The sequence below is a fragment of the Eulemur rufifrons genome, chromosome 15 (genome assembly GCF_041146395.1).
Source record: "Eulemur rufifrons isolate Redbay chromosome 15, OSU_ERuf_1, whole genome shotgun sequence".
Classification (NCBI taxonomy): Eukaryota; Metazoa; Chordata; class Mammalia; order Primates; family Lemuridae; genus Eulemur; species Eulemur rufifrons.
In genome coordinates this window covers 109304893-109321468 of record NC_090997.1, presented here as the reverse complement: position 1 = coordinate 109321468, position 16576 = coordinate 109304893, and the positions used below count along the sequence as shown (strand labels likewise).

Genomic DNA, 16576 nt, shown 5'->3' with positions numbered 1-16576 from the left:
ACATCCTTTTTTCCATTTATTTTCTACATCATCTTTCCACAAGATAGGCTGGTGAGGGAAAGAGTCTGATTGTGGACTCCTATTCCAATGCTTTTCTATTGCTGTTAATTTATCTTCCTTACGAATATTCAAAAAATTTTAGGTAAATAAGGCTTGATTTATTCTATCTTTGCAAGACTGTGTACCTCCCCCTTTTTCTTTTAATAACATGTTTTTTTAAAGTTTGATGTGTACGTTCTATAATGCCTTGTCCTTGAGGATTATAAGGAATGCCAGTAATGTGTTTGATGTCCCATTTAATACAAAAAGCTGTAAAGGAATGACTAGTGTAAGCAGGGCCATTGTCAGTTTTAATGGTGGCTGGGACTCCCATGTATATAAACCAGGAGTGTAAGTGTGAGAACATATGTCTAACAGTTTCTCCAGAGGATGGAGTAGCCATAATAAGACCGGAATAAGTATCTACAGTAACATGTACAACACCTAACTTGCCAAATTCAGGAATATGTGTAACATCCATTTGTCATAATTTATTTGGTGAGAGACCTCGAGGATTAACTCCTGCAGAAAATTTAGGCTGATTAATTAATTGACAAGTGGGACAATGAGAAACAATATGTTTGGCTTGATTATTGATTGTATAATTGCATTGACTTTTCTTAAATCAGTTAACATTTGTCATTTGCCAAATTTCTTTTTTAATAACAAATATGGGAGAATTTCACGGACTGGTGGACTCCTCTATATGTCCTGCTTGTAATTGTTCTTTTACTAATATTTGAAGAGCACCCAATTTTTTTGTTTGTTTGTTTTTTTGTTTTAGTGACCACTGCTCTGTCCACATAGGCTTTTGTGACATCCAATTTAAAGCCAGAGCAGAATGGTGCTTTTCAGTGGCAGTGGCCGCTATCCAAAATTTGGATAGCATAAACCATGCCGAGAAGTATGTGCCTTTGGTGCCTCGAAAGTCTTAGCCCCTTGGCTCCTTTTACCCAAACCAAAGCAAGGGTTATAATTCATATTTAGCATAATCTGTTTAGCAGATGTATTAGGTATATTGATGTATGCTCCCCACTGCTGTAACAAATCTCCTCCCCACAAATTAATAGTGATGTTAGCCACGTAAGGTTTTAAAGTGGCTGTGTGTCCATCAGGGCCTGAACAATTTAAAATTTGTCCACTTTGAAATATGTCAGTCATCATTCTTATTCCGGTAAGAACAGTAGGAACTTGTTGTAAAGGCCAAGCTTTTGGCCAAAAACTTTTAGAAATAATTGTAACATCAGCTCCAGTATCTGTAAGTCTAACAAAAGATTTGCCATTTAACTTAATTTCTAATTGAGGTCTTTGGTCATTAATAAAAGTTTGCCAATATTGAGTGGTGGATGTAAAAGCCGCTAACACTTTGAATTAGCATTATTAAAATCAATATATGTAACATTAAATTTTTCAAGTCAGGCGGACTAACCGTTTTTTGCACAACATCTTGTAATTCATAAGTTTCATAATAAAACTTATGAAATCTGCATAAGTTTTATTAACATTTTCTTTAACATTTTACACAAGAAAACACAAACTGTTTAGGAGAAGCTATTTTCTCTTATGCTCTAATATAGCACTGTTGAATTTGAGCAATAACTTGATCATCTTTTTTTAAGATCTTAGTTTTTTTTTTTTTTAAGTTTTTTTTTTTTTTAATCAGCCTCTCTCAAGGGTGGATCATGCTTCTGGGAATCGTTTACATTAGAAAGCAGTGGTTCCCAGGCTTAAAGCAGCTGGCTTGAGCCACGCAGAGAGCTCTTGCTTAAAGTGAAAGTTTACCCCCCCTTTTTTTTTTCTTTTTTCTTCTTTTTTAATTTTTGAACTAACACATTTATTTTTTCTTTAAGGCAAAGCCTTATTTGACTTCTGAAATCAAATCTTGTCTCCAGAAATACAGGGGGCATTTCTATAACTCAATATTCTTAGGCTCAACACCCATCCCCCTGGCTGCAATGCTATGAAAATGGCCCATGCCCTCCTAGCTTCCCCTCTGCAAATAATACTGGGGGGAAAGTACCCCCAAACACTGGGCATACTTTGAGACTCCTCTTTGTACCCTGATCCAGTAATTCATCATTATCTAGATAGCTCATCAATGCCTTCAAGCAGATTTTTTTGTTTTTAATATTTATTCAGGTTTTCTAGTTCTCAGTGGATGGTTGGCTTGAGTCATCTACACACCTATAACTGGAAACAGAAGTCTCACCTATGTTGTAAAAAGGTATTGTATATGTTCACTGGTGGTCATTTTAAAACATATAAACAAATTCTTTGATATGTCTTTCTTTAAGAGGTGGGGTTAAATTTCCCTCCCCTTGAGTATGAGTTGCATGTAGTGACCTTCATCTACTAGAATGTGGCAAAATGATCAATTGTGATTCCTGAGGGTGGGTCAGAGCAGCTTCCCCCTTGCTCTCTTGCTCAGGGGAGGCCAGCTGCCACAATGTAAAGGCATTCAAAGAGTCCTGTGGAGAGGCCCATGCAGTAAGGCATTGAGGCCTCTTGCCAACAGCCATGTGAATGAACCATCTTAGGAGACCCTCCAGGCTCAGTGTGGCCTCTGGGTGACTACGGTCCAGGCCAACTTCTTTACTGCAACATGAAAGACTCTGAACGCAAACTACCCAGCTAAACCAGCCTTGAATCTTAATCTGCAAACTGTGAGATGACGAATGTTAAACCAAGCAATTTTGGGGTAAATGGTTTTATATTAATAGTAATCTGTTTGTTTTTAAATTTTATATTTTATTATTTTTAATTTAATATTCATTTTATGTGAAAAAAGAAACCAATAGCTTAAAATTTTAAAGTAATATTTAAATAAAAAAGAATATGTTGTATGATCTCTGCTTCCAGTTAGGAATAAAAACAAGAGTTGTTCAGAATGGATGAAGTCATTTCCACAATAGTATTAACAGATAAGCCATTCAGAAACCCTTTAGGATTTATTCTTACTTCCTGAAGAGCTTCTATAATATGGTCTCTAGGCAAAGTGAAAATATACGCGAGCATTTGTCTCTTCCAAAGTAACACAATCTGACTATAGCTAAGTTATTGAATGGAACTATGCTTTTACATAAAAAGCTTAAAACCAATTAAAATATAATCTTAGTTCTTACCTGGTGACTTCTGGATGTAGTTCAGCCAGTCACTTCATGATCTTGGTGAACGCAAGTTCAGAGTATTTGGAGGTATGAATCTAACAGGTGCATCAGGTAATAATTTAGCAGATTCAATTTGTTTACAATTCTTGACACCCTAAAGAAGCATTTTAAAAGTTTTCTTAACACCATTACATAGTGATAATCCAGCTTATTCAATTAAAATAAATTTTAAAATTATAAATAAAATAAACTGCTCTGAAAATTTTACTTTAAGATTATTTATACCAAATAAATTTACTTCAGCGGTGTTCAGGGCTATGTATTAAGAAAACATGCCCAACATAATTTTTTATAGTAATGATAAAGTCTATGAGACTATGTCTAAATCAGCCTTCCTCAACTGGGATTCTTCCTCTGAACCACAGAACACAGCAAATAGTGTAACTATTTTCTCAACCCTCCCAAAGACAGGACATAATCAGACCCATTCTAGATGCCAAGGAGAGGGGTTAACCCATTAAATAAAATGAATATTTTAGGGTTAGGGTATTAAAGCTTAATTCTTTAATCAACCCACCTGATAAAGTCTGGTCTGAAGAGTAATTATAAATATTCTATATTTTATTTACTAAATACCATATGTAATGAACACAAACTACATGCCCAGAATTGTATCACAGGTTATGGGGGGGGGGGGGACTAGTAATATAAAGTGCAGCCTCCTTCACTTGTGAAAGATAAAATTAAAATGATCAATTAGTTACTATTAACCATGCAAGTAGACTATAAATGGTGCGAAACCACTGCAAATCCTGTAAAAATTCAACAAAGGAAGGGCTCAGACTTTAAATCCTAGATGAAAAGTCAGGGCAAAATACATAAAATATTAGCTCTGTCACACCAGAATATTACATTTTACTTATTGCCATTATCTCTCCCACTAGATTTAAGCTTCATAGAAAAGCACAGATTTTTGTCTATTTTGTTCACTGTTGCTTTCTCAGTTCCTAGAATAATGTACACAGTTGGTATGTAATAACTCTTTGTTCAGTAAATAAGTGAAAAGATTGGAATGTGATAGTTTAAAGTGATAGTTGAAACCACAGAAAAAATGAGCTCTCCAAGAAAAAGCCAAATTACTGGTATGTAACAGCAACGATAAAAGCTGTACTGACTGAGTACATCCTCAGTACATTGTACTAAGAATTTTTCCATATTAAGCTCATTTAAACTTCTAAATATTTGAGGTAAGAACTATTATCCTCATTTTAAGACAAAAAGCTCAGAGAGTGAGGTAGCTCTCCCAGAGTCACAGGATGAGCAGGAGGCAGAGCAAACCTCCATCATTTTCCACATTGTGTTTAAAACCTCAGTGACGTACAGATGAGGGCACAAAAAAATAAAATGACTACCTTTTATGGTTTTAATAATTATGAGATAACATTAGCTATAAAAGTGATGAAAGGGGCTGGGCGCGGTGGCTCACGCCTGTAATCCTAGCACTCTGGGAGGCCGAGGCGGGTGGATCGCTCAAGGTCAGGAGTTTGAGACCAGCCTGAGCGAGACCCCGTCTCTACTAAAAATAGAAAGACATTATATGGACAACTAAAAATCTATATAGAAAAAATTAGCCGGGCATGGTGGCGCATGCCTGTAGTCCCAGCTACTTGGGAGGCTGAGGCAGTAGGATCGCTTAAGCCGAGGAGTCTGAGGTTGCTGTGAGCTAAGCTGACGCCACGGCACTCACTCTAGCCTGGGCAACAGAGTGAGACTCTGTCTCAACAAAAAAAAAAAAAAAAAAAGTGATGAAAGTATAATAATTAGTTACTTATAGAGTAGCACTATTCAAGAATAAAGAAGAAAAAAAAGACTGGAAAGCAGCAGGCCCCCACCTTTTTGGCACCATTCATTTCCTTCACAGCCATCTTTATATCACTGTTTTTTGTGGTTTTTTTTTTTTGGAAAGCAAGAGATGCATATCTAAAATAGAAAAGCAGAAAACCACAAGGTTTTTCATTGACTTTAAATTACCTCAAACTTAATTTTGTAATCACTGGCTCAAATATAGTTTTCACAATAATAAATGCTCTTATAAAGGTTGATATACTAAGCCAGGCGAGGTAGCTCACGTCTGTAATCCTAGCACCCTGGGAGGCCAAGGCGGGTGGATCGCTCAAGGTCAGGAGTTCGAGACCAGCCTGAACGAGACCCTGTCTCTACTAAAAATAGAAAGAAATTATATGGACAGCTAAAAAAATATATGTAGAAAAAATTAGCCGGGCATGGTGGAACATGCCTGTAGTCCCAGCTACTCGGGAGGCTGAGACAGGAGGATCGCTTGAGCCCAGGAGTTGGAGGTTGCTGTGAGCTAGGCTGATGCCACGGCACTCTAGCCCAGGCAACAGAGTGAGACTCTGTCAAAAAAAAAAAAAAAAAAGGTTGATATACTTAGTTTGAAATCAGGAAGAATGTTTATTTATTTATAACTAAATAAAAACCAAATTAAAGATGAGAAATAAAAGATACTAAGCATTTCTCATGAATTATCCCCTATTAATTTTATATTAAAATTTAATGTAAAACATTTGCAAAGCTGATATATGATAAAGTTACAGAGATTAGCAATCTGGGGACTATTTATACTAAAAAAATTAAAATTAATTCCTATGTTCAAACATAACCTCCAGATGACTCAAAGGCTTGCAATGTGAAAGTCAAAATTTAAAACATTTACCAGAATATTTAAGAGAATATCTTTATGGCCTTGTTGTGGGGAAATATTTAGACCAAAAAAACAAGAAAAGTTGAAACATTGAATCAGAACTTTAACCATATAATTGAGAAAGTCAGGCAAGAGCTATTCCTATAAAAGCACCAGACCTAGAGAGTGTCAGTGGAAGGATACATACCAAATCTGAAAAGTGGTTGTTTTCAAATGATGGGATTATGGATAATTTTTTATAACCTCCTTGTATTTTTGCATTTAATTGTATTTTCTAAATTTCCACACAGTACGTATAATACTTAAGAAAAGAAAACCCCACAGTTTGTTTTAAGGATTCATCAAGATGCTAAAAGAATCTTTCACATCAGGTAATACTACTAGGATTATAATACTACTTTAATGAACTGTATTAATACCACATTAATTTAGAAAGCATATACTCTTAGGTGACTCCATTAAATAAAATTAAACATCTATTTGTTAACAAATTTCAACCCCAACTACAAACAGGATTCTCTCTTAATTGATAAAGATTTTCATATCTGAAATGAACAGCCATCATTTTTTATCAGCAGACAGTAAAGGTATTTCCATCACCATTGTGATTTGAATGATCTGACAATGTCACAAAATAGAAAGTAGCAACATACAGATTGGAAGAGATTATATACAGATGATGTAGCTATCTACCTAAAAAGTATACAAGTGTCATCTGAAAAGTAATTAAAATCAGAAATAATAGAATACAATTTTCTGAGCATCTACTATGTGCCAGGCTTTACTCCTAGTGCTTTACATACTTAACTCAAAGTAGTTTCACAACATCGCTATGACAGTACTATCGACCTCACTTTATAGACAAAGAGGAGGCTGAGGTACAAAAAGGTCAAGTAAATTGCCCAAATTTATTCATCAAGTTGCTGACAGACCTGGGAATTGAGCCAAAGTTATCTCTTTCTGGAGCCTGTTCTCCTTAACGAAGGCACTCTACATTCCCTGTGAAACAGCGCGTAACAAGATAAAGTACACGGAAGTCAGTCAGTCTGCTACATACCACTAGTAACAAGCTACAAAGTATAATCCAAGAAAGATCTGATTAAGAACAGCACGAACCAATGACTGCAGCTATTTGTCTATAATGACTGCAACTATTTGTCTGCATGGCCCCCTATACTAGCCTGGGACCCTCCTGTGGGAATGGCCTTTGACTTTGTCCCCACTGAGGCTGATGTCTGGTACAGAACCTCTAGTGAGCAGCAGGCACACAATGATGCACATTGGACTGAATTCGGGAAACACACCTGTAGTTAGTAGAAGAATCATAAATTGAAATTTCAGAAACTTGGTATTTCTGGAAATGAGACTTTCAATCAGCCTAAAAAAAGAAAAATAATATGAAGTTCAAAAAGAAATCTTGGCATACCTCAGATACTGAAGGGCAGAGGCCACCAACATGTACCAAATAACCCTTATCTCTTCGTAAGGGTTCAGCATACATTTCTGCTTCTAGAAAAACAGAATATACCACAGAAATGATCATCATTGTATTGAGATGTTTAAGAGAAAATGAAAACTTGCTAAATATTTTATGGTTTCTTTTTACTATCACAAAGCTTATCATAAAGTTATCAACAAATATCAGCATGACCAGACTGAAGACCAAAAGCCTGGAGTACAGTGTTAAGATTTCTGGGCCTTAATCATATCATCTTGAAAAATAAATGGGTATGGATTAGTTGATATTAAGTCTCTCATAGCTCAAATGAATAAATTACATCTAAACGGAGTAATCAGTTACAGCTGTCCTTTGGTATCCCTGGGGGACTGGTTCTAGGACTCCCTGCGGATACCAAGATCTGAGGATGCTCAAATCCCTTATATAAAATGGCATAGTATTTGCATATAATCCACACACATCCTCCTATATACCTTAAATTATCTCTAGATTACTCACAATACCTAAAACAATGTAAATTCTATGTAAATAGTTGTTATGCTGCATTGTTTAGGAAATAATGACAAGAAAGTTGGTTGAATCCATGAATACAGAACCCACGGGCTGACTGTACCTCACGACTAAAAAAGTCTGTCATTTGTCCCTGGTTCAGAGAAGTGCTATGAGAACACTGGATGTACACAGGATCTTAACTCCTTAGTGTTAGTGCTGGCTAGAGCTAGTGGTTTCAGAGACCTCTTTACACACATTCCTTTGTTGGGGAAATAACGTACCAAGAAAACCTTTCAATCAGACAAATGTCAACAGCAGGTATTATATAGCTTGTGATAATGTTAAGAGCACATAAGAAAAAAACAGACAAATTACTTGAGTTAGACAGCATGATTTTGGAAACCACAAATACTAGGATTATAGATAATTTTTTTTCTTGCTTGACAAAAAAATTCAAAATTCTTAGACTGTCATCTCATAGTCAATATTGTGAAGGGAACCTGGTCTGAATCAAAGATTTACTAAATTGAGATTTGAATTACTAGCAAATCCTATACCTGGCACAGAGGGAGTACACAAATAGTGTTGAATGAATCCATGAGTACTTTTACTTATGTTTTAATAATTCTTAAATAATAATGGGAGATTTGTAAATTTGATTGTGTTCATTAAGTAATAGTAGTAACAAGAGTAGCCTAGCACTTATTGAATGCTCTGCTCCAGGCAACATGCTAAGCACTTTATATACACATCACCTCACATGATTCTCCCAACCACCCCGTGAGGGAGCTATTATTAATATTATTTCCATTTTACAGATGATGATACTGAGGTCATAGGAGTTTAGGTCACAAATCTGTTAAGTATTGGTGCTAGAATTCAGGCAGAGTCTTTCATCTTTAGGTAATCAATACCTAACCTTCTTCATTAACTTACTTCATTTAATTTGTTAATCTCTTTGGATTATAAATGTATTCTACAGAGAAAACAGTGAAACTATCTAGCTTTACATTTTTATATTGCAGTGAAAAAGTAGTAAAGAGCTATAGTACACTAAAGGAGTCAGACGGTATACATTACACCCATCACCTAATCCTTCACTAATTCGATACAAAATATCTACTGGATACCCCATGGGCTGCACGCTGTACTTGGCAGTGAACAAAATCCCTGATCTTGCTGAGCTAGTATGTAAGGGTGGGAAGGCAGTGAACCCAGTAATCAATCAAGTATCAAGTAAGCAAAACACACAGTCTTGTGACAAGTGATATGGTGGAAAATAATGCAAGGAAAGAGAAAAACAGTTACAATTAAATCAGATGATATAATATTTTAAGTTGTGTATATGTGTTAATATATGCATAAAGAAATGCATTGAAATGCTCACTAAAATATTCATAGTGGTTACTGAAGGTTGCAGAAACTTCAGGTAATTTTAATTTTCTTATATTTTCATATTTTATTTAAAAATCTTAATAAGCCATTATTTATACAAGCAGAAAAAAATAAAACCATTGCTAATATGGAAAATTTAAAAACCCACAGAAACATACAGATAAAAATAAAGAGAGGTAGCATAACTATCACAAGAAATGATAGAATTTTCTCTAGTGCCTGTGATTATTCTAACTATTATAAGCATTTAAGGACTATCTAAAGTTGAAAATATTCCTGAAATAGATGAAATTATTAAAGTGAGGGAAAGCAAATAGTTTCCATCACTAATACCGATTTGATAGATTAGTACTGGTTACCTGAGGAAAGCTGAGAAGTTGGTTTTGTTCACCAGGTAACCGCACCTAGAAAGTGTCCAGTTAGGGCCCAGTGGAAAAGAATGCAGCTCATCTACTTGCTAACTAAATCTTGGGTTTAAGCTTTTAGCGATTTTCTGTTCTTTAAAAAGTCGACCTCCAACTGGCCAATTTCTCGTTTTGTATAAAGAAAAACCGCAAACAGGAATAAAATATTAAAACAGCTCAGGCACCCAACACAACACAGAAGCAGGTAAGTATTATTTTAGAAATAGGTTAGGATTCCTCAGTAAATTGTTAAACCAACCTAGTGTAAACTTCAGATTACATCTATCTTGTTCTATTTGATTTTCTTTCCTTCCTGAGAAGTCAAATCCTGTCAGGTTTTCTTTAGCATCAAACCAGTCTTCACTTATTTCTTGGTAATTTCCACAGTCTAATAAATTGAAAACAATGAGCTATGAATTACCTACAATGTTTAACCCTCTGAAAAGTGATCTAAAAAGCATGATGAATCACTATGATAATTATTTGTTTTATATACAAATCTAAAGATGAATATTAAGCAAAATAAGAGAACCAAGCATAAAGCTTCTGTGAGTAAGGGATTTCAGCAGTCCCGAAATAAGAAATTCTTTTCAGTTTGAGTGATCAGCTTCCTAGTTTCCCTTTAATTAATATTGATTCCCAGTTTATTAAAACTGTTACTATTCTGATTTTTCAATTGTGATTTTGGAAAAAAGACATTATCTTTATATACAGAATAAGAGAAAACTTCTTTAAAAGGACTAAGTAGTGCTGCAGCTCTTTATATCATTAAAATTAATGACCTTTTTGGAATGACCATAATCTCTTTTCATAGAGGAGAAAACTAAAAAAATGTACACAATTTACAGAGATACAATTAGACACAAGAAAGTTTTCAAATTGGAAACATGAAGCAGAAGAATAAAAGTCCGTATTATTATTCAGCATTATCAGATATATTAGGTGACTTTAAAGACAAGTCAAGCAAAAATAAGAACATACTTAACATTCACAATCAGAATGATGCCATTGTAGTCAATTAAAAATATTTATTTTGATTTAATGAATAAACACTGGAGATATTTTAAACCTTGACTGTTTTCTGGCAACTATGAAAGATAATATATATATGTATATATTTTTTTTTGAGACAGAGTCTCACTCTGTTGCCCAGGCTAGAGTGAGTGCCGTGGCGTCAGCCTAGCTCACAGCAACCTCAAACTCCTGAGCTCAAGCGATCCTCCTGCCTCAGCCTCCCGAGTAGCTGGGACTACAGGCATGCACCACCATGCCCGGCTAATTTTTTCTATATATATTTTTAGCTGTCCATATAATTTCTTTCTATTTTTAGTAGAGATGGGGTCTCACTCTTGCTCAGGCTGGTCTCGAACTCCTGAGCTCAAACGATCCGCCCACCTCGGCCTCCCAGAGTGCTAGGATTACAGGCGTGAGCCACCGCGCCCGGCCGATAATATATTTTTATACTAACTTTTGTCATCAACTTTCAGTTGATCAAAGTCTACATTTATATCACCATTTTTTAAACCGTCTTTCTTGGGTGATGTATTTTGTTTAGGATGACTACTGTCAGATAACAAAGATACCTGAGGATTAAGATAATAAAAACAGTAATAAGGACTAGCAATTATTGCGCTCTTACTATGTGACAGGCACTCTTCACTGGCATTATTTAGCCCGTACAATAATGAAGGCTATGAGAGTAAAACCATCAACCTGACTTCACAGATGAGAAAACTGAATCTAAGAAACTCATTGCGCCAAGCCACAGTTAACAAGAATTAGGATTTGAATCCAGTCTGTGTATAGTCACTCTGTGCTAACACTAGTATTTTGGAAAGTGTGGCAGATACACACTAGAAGTACTTGAGATAACTTTGGGAGGTATATATAAATATTAATAACATTAACCTTTAACAGTTATGTATTTAATTTAGTGTATGCTTATGTATATCTTTTATTTATGGGAAGTAATATTTCTTTCTTATATGTAAGAGTGAATTATTCTTCACACTTAAATTTTTGTGAAAAGGAGAATCATTTGAAGAAAAATACAGAATAACATTACAGGTAACATAGGGCTATGGTAAATTGTGAAGATGGTACATGAATAGCTGAAATTTAGAAATACTATACTACACTATACTGGCTTTCATGCATAACTGGTTAATTTAATGAGACAGGGACTAAAACGTAATCCCAACTTAAAATAGATATTGTTTTATAGCCAAAAGTATGATTATAAAAATTGTTACATCTACATCTTGTACGTTTAAAAATAATTTATTCTTCCTAAATAAGCAGCTTATACCATTGGTACGATTGCAATGAAAATAAAGCCCTTGAGAATTATCATATAGTACTAAATGTATAAATTGTTTAAGCAAAGTATTAATATGTAAGAAATTTAAGTACATGAAAATCTAGTTATGAATCTGTTAATTCTTTGTGGATAACTGAGTTTTTTAAAAAATGAATTTAACGATAGAACAATTTGTTAAAACAATTTACTTTTTATCATTCATGTTAGTAGAAAGGAACATATATTAATCAAGTATTTCACTTTGGACTTGGGAATCCATCTTGGGGGATTACTTAAGACCACTCAAAGAATGAAACCTTAAAGTTAAGACCAAAGTCAGAAAAGCAGAAATAAACTTCAGCTTTCCTATTCCATTGCCTCCCGGCCTGATAATGGAATGTAACTTATGTTACTATAACACTTTATAATTTGCAGGGTGTTCTTATATAGATTAAACCATCTTTTCTGATTGTCATCTGACCAAGATTCCCTTGGTGGAACAAGACAGAATGAGAAAACTTATGAGAGGCATTTAAAAACTATTTTCCTCATTTCAACAAAGGAGAAATTAAAACTTTGCTCTACCTAAAATAAATGGAACATTACTTTATTCTACCTCATGACATGAAGGTGCAAGATGTTAGTTTTAACTACACTCATGCAACACGATGGTGGCCATATATCATGGATTTGCCCAGGACAGTCCAGATTTATACCTATTGCTGTGGTGAATGATTAACATTACTATTACTCTCTTTCATCCTCAAAAGTCTAGTGATTTGGTGATAAACTATATGCTTACCCTATTCAACATATATTGCTGATATCTGTTTCATTAGCTTAAATACACCATTATGTTCCTCCTAATTAAAGTAAGCTATAAAGTAAGCTAGTTGAATGAAAAGAAGGATGTCGGAGTCTCTAAAAATGATAATTTACTTACGCCATAAAATTAAAGATTTGGGGCTGGGTGCTCTAAACTTCTGACTTCTGTCATCGATGGTTTGCAATGTGGGATATGCTCGCCTGAGGGAGGATCAAAATGATCTACTGGGAAGTTAGAGGAAAATACCAGAACTTCCTTTTTCCTTTTTTTTTTTTTTAGACAGAATCTCACTCTGTTGCCTGGGCTAGAGTGCCATGGCATCAGCCTAGCTCACAGCAACCTCAAACTCCTGGGCTCGAGCAATCCTCCTGCCTGAGCCTCCCGAGTAGCTGGGACTACAGGCATGTGCCACTATGCCTGGCTAATATTTTCTCTCTATATATATTTTTTAGCTGTCCATATAATTTCTTTCTATTTTTAGTAGAGATGGGGTCTCGCTCTTGCTCAGGCTGGTCTCCAACTCCTGAGCTCAAACAATCTGCCTGCCTCGGCCTCCCAGAGTGCTAGGATTACAGGCGTGAGCCACCGAGAACTTCCATTTTTATTTTTCATCTTTTAAAAAATTAAGCTGTAATAATGATTAGTATATAGAGTGACAAAGATGCCTGGTGGCTACTATGTTATTTCTACAAGAGTTACTAGGAACAGCATAAGGAGAATGTGCCAAATTAGATTCATGCCTAACCATACTGGAAAATAAACATAAAAACAAAAGATGTTATAGTATATAATGTCTTAAATTAATCTGCTTCAATTTATCTAAATGTGCCTTTTTCTATACCTTGAAAGAACTGCTTTTGTGTTATAAATGGAATATGAACAAAAGTGTGGAAGACTTCAACTGGGGAATTTTAGTTTAAGAAATCTCTAATTTGTGTGTATAATCTTGAGGTTCACAAGGTATTAGTCAAACAAGTCAGGCTTACTGTTCACTCTCTCTTTTGGTTTTTCTTTTTACTTTTTTTTTTTTTTTAAGACAAGTGCAGTAGTGAGAAGAGGGGAAAGAGCAGAACAAGGCGTTCAGTCTATAACTGACTGTGAACAATCGAGATAACTGACTACCTTCAGACCAGCCTGTTAGCTCTCATATTAAAATGTAAGACAATACAAGGCTAAACTTAAAGAACTGCTACTACATTCTTCCCCAATTGCTAAAGATTTTAAAGTCTGAAGATACGAAATAATGGAACACTCAAACTGCTGGTGAGAATGTCAAAGAATAACATCAACTTTGAAACAATTTGCTCTTGCACGGTCAAAGTGAACTCTTTAGACTTTAGAGCCAATAATTTCACTCCTAGGTATATACCCTAGAGCAGGGGTCCCCAACCCTTTTTGGCACCAGAGACCGGGTCCATGGAAGATAATTTTTCAGAGGGGGGGTGTGGGGAGCCATGAGGAATGGCTGTAAACACAGATGATGAAGTCGCTCATCTCCTGCCATGCAGCCCCCCAGTTCCTAAGTTTAATGGAAGACAATTTTTCCCACGGACTGGGTGGCAGGAGGCGCTATTCTGCCACCTGGTCGTGGGGGACCACAGCCCTAGGGAAACTCATGCACATGTTCACCAGGCCACACACACACAAATGCATAAAAGAGCAATGTTCTTAATGGTCGCATTGGGTATCAACCCAGACTATAAAAAAACCATAATGGATAAATCTATTATGGTAAAGCCATACAACAAGACAATAAAGAAAAATGAACGTGAAATTTAGTGCCTACATGAATATGTATCAATCTTATAAATAAATATAATATTGAATTAAAGAAGAAAACACGAAGGATCACCTCCAGATATGACTCCATTTAAAGTCAAAATAGGCAAGCTAAACTGTATTGTTTAGGGATACATACGTAGATGGTAAAAATCATGGAAGGAAGTCATTACCATAAAAATCAGGATAGCAATTCCACCAGATGTTGGAACAGGAACGTATGTAATTGGAAAGGACACAGGAGGCTTCTGGGGTGCTGACAATGTCCTATTTCTTACCTTGAGTAATATTTGCTTCACAATACATTTGTTTCATAATTATCATATGTACATTTATGTGTAAATAAACCCTTTTAAATTATCATTTTTTTATATCATAATGGTATTGTGGTTAAGTCTTTTTTAGGGATACATATTGAAATAATTATGGATAAACTGATATGCCTCAGATTTGCCTTCAAAATAATAGAGGAAAGGAAGAGAGTGGATAGAATAAAGTAAAGATAAGAATTGAAATTGTTGAAGTTGAGAGATGGATACCTGGGGCTCATTATACTACTGTCTACTTTTGAATAAGTTTAAAAGTTTTCATTAGTACAAAGTTTTTTAAAAGCCTTTATGGAAATAACTAAACAATGAAGACATACACTAGCTTCATAAATAGGAATACTCATATCTATAGATTTAGTGCAAGTCTAATCCAAAGTCCAACAGGGCTTTTGGAAAACTTAACAAACTAATTTGAAAATTTACATGACCATTCCATATAAATGTAATATATAAATATAAATATTTATATTCTGTATAAATATTTATACAGAGTGGTCATATACATTTTAAGAATGGCCAAAACATTACAAAAGAAGAACAAAAAGAAAGGGACCTGCCTTCCCAGGTATCAGGACACTGTAAAGCAAACTGCAGAAGACACTGTGGAGTTGGCACGATGATGAACCAGTGGGCTAATACAGTCTATAATCGAACGCATCATGTATGGGAGCCTGATACACTATTCTATACTGCACACCAGTGGTGAAAGGAAAGGCTACTCAGTAAGTAGTTGTGGAACAGAGGGTTCTCCATATAGAAAATAAATGCAATTAAATCCCTTCTTCAAAAATCAATTCCAGGCTTCTATGTAAAAGGCAAGATTTTTCAACTTTTACAAGTAAATCTGGATGAAATCTTTACTACCGAGTGTAAGAAACCATTCTTAAACACAAAAACATACGCCGAGAAGATGTTAGGTAAGTATGTTTTAACACATATAACCAACAAAGAATTTGTGTTCAGAACATAAAGGGAGGCTTATGAAAAAACAGAAAAATGTGCAAAAGACATGAACAAGCATGTCTTTCACAGAAGAAACCATACCAAGCAATTAAGCACATAAAGAAATGCCTAACCTCTTAGCAATCAGAAAAGAACAAGTCCATGAAATCCCATTTTACCCATCAGATTAGCAAAAATTTAAATGTCGGAAAAAATCAAGCATTGGTGAAGATGTGAAAGTGGAACTTACACCACAGTGACGTGGGAGCAATTATCACTTTGGAAAATAATGTGGCACTATCTGGTACAATTGGTCATGCCACACCTCACAACTGAGAATTCTACTTCTAGATGTATGTTAGAGAAACAAGGATACTAAAAGTCAGGGGGGTACTAAGATATAGGTACAAGAATTTACAGCATAGTTTGTAACAGAAAAAACTAAAAACTAGAAACTACTCAACTGTCCGCCACTAGGACATCTGTGTTGGGTGGTGGCTTATACCTGTTTATTGGTGTGCATCATTACATAAGTTTTATTTTTTTATTTTATTTTATTTTATTTTTTGAGACAGAGTCTCACTCTGTTGCCCAGGCTAGAGTGAGTGCCGTGGCATCAGCCTAGCTCACAGCAACCTCAAACTCCTGAGCTCAAGCGATCCTCCTGTCTCAGCCTCCCGAGTAGCTGGGACTACAGGCATGAGCCACCATGCCCGGCTAATTTTTTCTATATATATTTTTAGCTGTCCATATAATTTCTTTCTATTTTTAGTAGAGATGGGG

General features: G+C 35.3%; 1 long non-coding RNA gene across 5 annotated transcripts in view; it reads right to left on the bottom strand.

Moving 5' to 3' along the window:
- Positions 1–3167: 3167 nt before the first annotated feature.
- Positions 3168–16576, bottom strand: part of LOC138395393 (uncharacterized) — a 54694-nt gene continuing 41285 nt past the window's right edge. For 2 of the 5 annotated variants that reach the window (XR_011235533.1, XR_011235534.1), the window contains 3 exons: positions 7295–7377; positions 5039–5126; positions 3168–3300 (listed from right to left, as the gene is read on the bottom strand). This is a non-coding gene — a long non-coding RNA (uncharacterized lncRNA). The remainder of the gene's footprint in view (positions 3301–5038; positions 5127–7294; positions 7378–16576) is intronic. The other 3 variants (XR_011235536.1, XR_011235535.1, XR_011235537.1) reach the window with 3 other exon arrangements.